The 7,183-nt window shown below is 36.5% G+C and overlaps 1 pseudogene; it reads left to right on the top strand.

Annotated features, from left to right (window-relative positions):
• The first annotated feature begins 6,108 nt into the window (after positions 1 to 6,108).
• Positions 6,109 to 6,901, top strand: LOC118987178 (60S ribosomal protein L7-like; annotated as a pseudogene).
• Positions 6,902 to 7,183: the final 282 nt, after the last annotated feature.

Raw genomic sequence — 7,183 nt, 5'->3', positions numbered from 1 at the left:
TATTTAACTTCTTTTTGCATCAGTGACCTTGTTTATAAAACAAAAGTAATATGACCATCTTCAAGGGTTGTTGTTATGAGTTAATAGAATATACTTCCATTGATTGTGCAAAGTCCCAAATAACCCCCTGGTATTCCTACAACTCATGGGACCTTTCTAGGTCAACTGTGGCTTTAATAGATTGTTTCCACTGAATTAATTTCAGTCTTGGGTTGTTTCATTTTCCTATGTGTGTTTTCCCCATTTCATGACATAATCATCCCAAAATTAAAATTCAGCTCCTTTCCTCTGTTTTCTCAAATGAACAAAGAAAGCAAACACACATATATACACACAAAACAATTGCATTTGCATATCAGATTTTACTGAAGGTTGTAAGAAGTGCAAATATTTACTGTTCAAGTGTAGAAACAACCTAAAATATTACTTATCCACATTCTTAAGAAAAATAAATCCACCATTTCTATAACTTGAATTGTATCTTCTCCTCTTCCTTCCCTCTTCTGTTGCTTGGTCCACACATTGTTATCACTGTAGAATACAGAACAAGAATGCTTTTGCCAGCCTCAGTTACAGACTGTAACCAGCCACCATCATATATCTCTTTAAGAATCTTCAATAAAAGGGCTTTCCGTTTAAGATATTCTACCTCCTTAAAAGTAACTGCAGCCAGTTTCCTACTCCATTGTGCATGCTCACCTCCCTCCACAGCCCCTCAGGGGCTGTGTACTCCTAAGCAACAGATGTTTTATTCCATTGTCGTTTAAGTCGCAGTAATTAGCACCATGCCTGTAATATATCAGCACGTGACCAATTGTTCTTCTTTGAATACACTATACATACTTAGATGGTTTACAGACTCATGCTTTTCACATTTATTTAGAGGAGTAGAAAACACGTATATAGCAATTACTATGTGCTAGGCTATGATCTAAACATTCCATGTGAATCAGTGTGCTTAATCTTCATGACGAACCAGTGAATAGGTGCCTTTATCAAGCCCATTTTACAGACAAGGCAACTGAGGCATGGATAGTTGGGTAACTTGTATCAGATCACGCAGTTAGTATGTCCAACTTGAATGTCAACCCAGCTCATTGAGTTCTAGAGTAGATGCTCCTAAATGTTGTATGATAATTCCTTTCTGTGCCATAGCCATAAAAATTCTCACTGATCAATGCAATGAAATGTTTATAATTTTATGAGGTTGGTATGCCCAGCACCTGTCATTCTAACTGAAAAGGACCTTAAACATGTTGTATCCAAGTAAAATGTTTGGGCGAATGAAGGGATTTTTTTGCAAATAAAGAATCTATCTGATTGAAGAGACCATGAAAACCACATATTGCCACCCCTTTCAATTCAGCTAATGTGAATAAATTGTCTTCTGTATGACCAGAATATCTCCTTGTGTTATCTCATTAAATTTATATAATAACTCCCTCCTTAGCTAAATACTATTGTCAATTTGGGGGCTGATGTTAACCTAGAGTGTGTTAATTTTCCTGTCACATGGAGACAAGACAATTTAAACTTTCTCCTATGGGGCCCAATATTATCACTAAGCACAAAGGTCCTTAGTTTTGTCCTGAAATAAGGCAAAAGAAAAAATGTAGAAAACCTGAGATTGTAGTCCCGCTTAGAATTGGATATTTCCTTTTTTTCCTTTTTTAAAATTTAATTGTTGTTCAAGTACAGTTTTCTGTCTTTTACTCCCCTTCCAGCCCCCCCCCGGTACTCCCCACCTCCCTCCCATTTCCACCCCCCTTTAGTTGTTGTCCATGTGTCCTTTATACTTGTTCCTGTAAATCCTTCCTCCTTACCTCCTGAAATTCCCTCCCCTCTCTCCTCTGGTCACCATCCCCCTGTTCTCTATTTCAGTGTCTTTGGTTTTATTTTGCTTGTTGTTTGTTTTGTTGTTTAGGTTCCTGTTAAAGGTGAGATCATATGGCATTTGTCTTTCCACACCTGGCTTATTTCATTCAGCATAAAGTTTTCCATTTCCATCCATGGAATTGGATATTTCTTAATTTATAGATGTCATACCATGACTCCTGTACACAAACTGCCTGGAGTGTGACCCCCATCTCTGCTTAAACTCTGGTTTAAACAAGTTATACAATATCCCTGTGCTTCAATTTTCTCAACTGCAAAATGAGCATAATAATAGGATGAACCTCATAAAGCTACTTTCAGGATTAAGAAACTTAATACACATAGAGTGCTTAGAACAAGGTTTAAGAGTGTTTGTTGAATCACTAAAGTATTATATCTGCTCTCTAAAATTTTCTTAGGTAGTTATAAATCTTCAGTGATTCCAGAATGCATTCATTAAATAATGATGCCATGAGCTCGGGTTCTTTTTCTTTGATAAGAAACAAATATGCCCTGGCTGGTGTGGCTCAGAGGACTGAGTGCTGGCCTGGGACCCAAAGGGTTGCTGGTTCAATTTCCAGGTAGGGCACATGTTTGGGTTGCAGGGCAGATCCCCAGTTGGGGGTGAGTGAGAGGCAACCACATATTGATGTTTCTCTCCTTTTCTTTCTCTATCCCTTCACCTACCTCTCTAAAACTAAATAAATAAAATTTTAAAAGAAAGAAACAAATATATGTGTGTTCTCTTTGGGGAAGTGTCCATTCAGGTTTTGCCCAATTTTTAATTTAATTGTTTGTTTTTTAGTGTTGAGTTTCATAAGTTCTTTATAAATTTTGGATATTAACCCCTTATCAGATATATCAGTGAATGTGTTTTCCCATTTAGTGGGTTGCATTTTCATTTTATTGATGGTTTCTTTTGCTGTGCAAAAGTGTTTTAATTTGATGTAGTCCCATTTGTTTATTTTTCTCTTGTTTCCCCTACCTGATGAGATATATTAGATAAAATATTGTTATGAGAAATGTCCAATATTTTACTGCCTACATTTTATTCTAGGATGTTTAGGGTTTGGAGTCTCACATTTAAGTCTTTAACCCACTTTGAGTTTATTCTTGAGTGTCATAGAAGATAGTCTAGTTTCATTTTTTCTGTACGTATCTGTGCAATTTTCCTTCCCCATTTATTGAATAAAATATCTTTAGCCCATTATATGCTTTTGCCTTCTCTGCCAAATGTTAATTGACTATAAAGGCATGGGCTTATATCAAGGCTCTCCATTCTGTTTATCTATATGTCTTTTTGTATGCCAGTACCATGATATTTTGGATATTATGGCCTTATAGTATAGTTTGATATTAGGTAGCGTGATTCCTCTAACTTTGTTCTTCTGTGTCAAGATTGCTATTTTTATTCAGAGTCTTTTGTGGTTCCATATATATTATGGAATATTTGTTCTACTTTTGTGAATATGTCATTGGTATCTTACTAGGAATTGCATTAAAGTTATAGATTGCTTTGGATAGTATGGACATTTTAATGACATTAATTATTCCTATTCATGCACATGGTATGTGTTTCTCCAAGGAGGACATACACATAGTCCACAGAGATATGAAAAGACACTCAATGTTACTAATAATTAGAAAATGGAAATTAAAACCAAAATGAGATATCATCTCACACCTGTCAGGTCATCATCAATAAATCAACAAACAGCAAATTCTGGCAAGGATGTGGTGAAAAGGGAACCCTTTTGCACTGTGGGTGGGAATGTAGATTGGTGCAGTCATTGTGGAAAGCAGTATGGAGTTTCCTCAAAAAATTAAAAATGGGCCCTGGCTGGTGTAGCTCAGTGGACTGAGCATGGGCCTGTGAAGCAAAGGGTTGCTGGTTCGATTCCCAGTCAGGACACATGCCTGGGTTGCAGGCCAGGTCCCCAGTAGGGGACACATGAGAGGCAACCACACATTGATGTTTCTCTCCCACTCTTTCTCCTTCCCGTCCCCTCTCTCTAAAAATAAATAAATAAAATATTTTTAAAAAGTAAAAATGGAACTGCCTTATGACGAGTGATTCCACTTCTAGGAATTTATTTGAAGAAACACAAGACACAAATTTTAAAAATATATGTGTACCCCTATGTTCTTTGCAATGTTATTTACAATAACCAAAATTTGGAAGCAGTCCAAGTGTCCTTCAGCAGTTGAGTGGGGAAAAAAGCAGTGGTACATTTACACAATGGGATACTAGTTGGCCATAAAAAAGAAGAAAGTTTTACTATTTGCGACAGCATGGATAGACCTGAAGAACATGATGTTAAGTGAAGTAAACCAGTCAGAGAAAGATAAGTATCATGTGATTTCACTCATGTGTGGAATCTAATGAACAAACTGAACTAATAAGCAAAATAGAGACAGACTCATAGAGGGGATGGGGGATGGTGGAGTGAGACATGGGCAACGGTATGGTGACTGCCGTGGGGGTGGAAGATTGTATAGGAAGGATAAATGGTAAAGTGAAAATACAATAAAACAAACTATACAAAAACTAAAATAAGAAATAGTTGTTTAAAAATAACAAACTAAAAACAAACTGTTAGATGTGTAGACTCAAATACTAACATGTGAAGGCTCTATTTTACCTCCAAAAGAAAAGCAAATATTTTAGGATGGGCAATTAATAACAGTTGGAACAAATATAGTATTCAATATATATTTTTACATATGTATTTTTAAATTACTAATTCAAAAGATTTGTGGCAACGGAATTTTGAGGGACTAATTTAAGTAAATATTCAAAAGGGGAAAAATTAGGGGATAAAAGTCTATTTCCCCAGCTGGGAAATGTCTGCAGATATAGTGAGTACTTAGTCAGCAGATCTCTATTTTTATTCAAGCAACTTGCCAAGAAATACAGTGGCTGCAGTTTTCTCCCCTCTTTAATGTGAATTGGAGCTCAGCTAGGAATTCTGAAAATGATGCCCATCCTTTAATGTGCCCGAGTGGGCGATGGGTAGTGTGCAGGTCAGCAGATTCTCATCCCACTCTCTACTGTGGGAATTGGCCCAGTTAACAAAGGCAAACTGGGTTAGGTCTGGGTTGATAACATCCTGTTACTATTTGAGTATGCTTCACGAACAACAAGCCTAAGTTCTCTTGCAAAAATTATTGTGCAATGCTCTTGTTTCCTATTTGTCTTAGAAAGCAATAATGTATATGAATGTTTTTCTGTGAGAGCCAAAAGATTCAAGACTTAAAATGTGGAAATGAGTGCTTTCCAGTTTAAGGCAGTTTTATGTATCTGGCTAGTTTTAACTACCTTCATACTTTTCCTCACACTGCTTGCCACCAGGTATGGCTTTGTCCTTTCTTCCTTATCTTTCATCTCCAAATCCTAGCTTTCTTTTAGACCCTGAAGTAAATGTTAGCACATCCATCAAGTCCCTATTGATGGCTCCACTAGGAAGTGATAATTTGTTTCCTTGAATTCATGAAGTGTGTGATTTGTACCTGTTTTAGCATATGGTAACTTTCTATACTGCATTCTATCAGTTTGTGCAATTATTTTATCTCCCTTACCAGATTTTAAGCTTCTTGAGGGTGTTTCTTTTTTAAAAAATATATTTTATTGATTTTGCCATTACAATTGTCCTATTCCCCCCCTTCATTCCCCTACACCCTGCACACTCCTCCCCCACCATTCCCTCCTCTGTAGTTTATGTCCATGTGTCACAAGTTCTTTAGATTCTGTGTTTCCCATAGTATTCTTGCCCTCTCCCTGTCTTTCCTGCCCACCACCTTTATTACTTATTCTCTGTACCTTCTCCCCCCTTCTTTTCCTCCCACTCCCCTGTTGCCAACCCTCCATGTGATCTCCATTTCTATGGTTCTGCTCCTGATCTGGCTGTCCTCTTAGTTTGCTTTTATTTTAGGTGTGGTTGTTAATAGCTATGAGTTTGCTGTCCTTTCACTGTTTATATTTTTTATTGTCTTTTTCTTAGGTAAGTCCCTTTAACATTTCATATAATAAGGGCTTGGTGATGGTGAACTCCTTGAATTTGAGGGTGTTTCTGAATCATCTGAATATATAAATACTGCATGTTGAATGATACCCACCATATAGGATTCACATAGTGAATGCTGAGAAGTAAATATATAAATATATCATTTAATACTGACAAAAATCTAGAAATAGGGAAGCTCTGCTTCCTCTTTTTTTTTTCATCTGAAACCATGGAGGGTACAGAAGAGAAGTTTCCTGCAGTGCCAGAAACCCTTAAGAAAAAGGGAAGGGATTTCACAGAGCTGAAAATCAAGTGCCTGAGAAAAAAGTTTGCCCAAAAGATGCTTTGAAAGCCAACGAGGAAGCTTATCTATGAAAAAGCTAAGCACCATCACAAGGAATATAGGCACATGCATAGAACTGAGATTAGAATCGCAAGAAAAGCTTGAGATTTGCTAAATCTTTGTTAAGCTTTTGAGATTCAAAAGCAACTTCTGTGTATGTGCAAAACTCAAACAGGCATTTTTCATCAGGATCAGAGGTATCAGTGGTGTGAGCCCAAAGGACCCAAAAATGCTGCAACTTCTTTGTGTTCACCAGACCTTCAGTAGCACCTTTGTTAAGGTCAACAAATCTTCACTTAACATTCTGAGTATTGTGCAACCATTTATTGTATGGGGATACCCAAACCTGAAGTTAGTAAATGAATTGATCTATAAGTTTGGTTATAGGAAAATCAACAAAAAACAAATTGCCCCAACAGATGACACATTGATTGCGTGATCTTTTGGTAAATACGTCATCATCTGTATGGAGGGTCTGATTTGTGAGATCTATACTGTCGGAAAATGCCTCAAAGAAGCAAACAACTTCCTGTGGCTTTTCAAATTATCTTCTGCATGAGATGGAATGAAGAAAAAGACCACACATTTTGTAGAAGGTGAAGATGTTAGTAACAGGGAGGACCAGATCAACAGGCTTACTAGAAGGATGAACTAAGGTATCTACTATAGTCATTTTTGTAATCTGGTCCGTTAATAAACAGGAACTGTCTTAAAATTAAAAAAAAAGAATTAGGGAAGCTCTTATTCCAATATTAAATAAATATTAATGATAATAATTAAATTTAACATTGAACAGAATGTACTGGAAATCGATCTATGTGTTTTATGAATGTCATCTCATCTTCATAACAATTGTATAAAGTACTAGTATTAAGATAATAATCATTTTACAGGAGGAAAATCGAGGCATATAGTAGTCATGCAACTTGCCAAGGTAGTATAGTTCCAGTATTTGAATTTT

Source organism: Sturnira hondurensis, unplaced genomic scaffold, assembly GCF_014824575.4.
Source record: "Sturnira hondurensis isolate 20B ecotype Veracruz unplaced genomic scaffold, ASM1482457v3 Scaffold0005198, whole genome shotgun sequence".
Taxonomy (NCBI): Eukaryota; Metazoa; Chordata; class Mammalia; order Chiroptera; family Phyllostomidae; genus Sturnira; species Sturnira hondurensis.
This window is presented reverse-complemented; position numbering and strand designations above follow the sequence as displayed.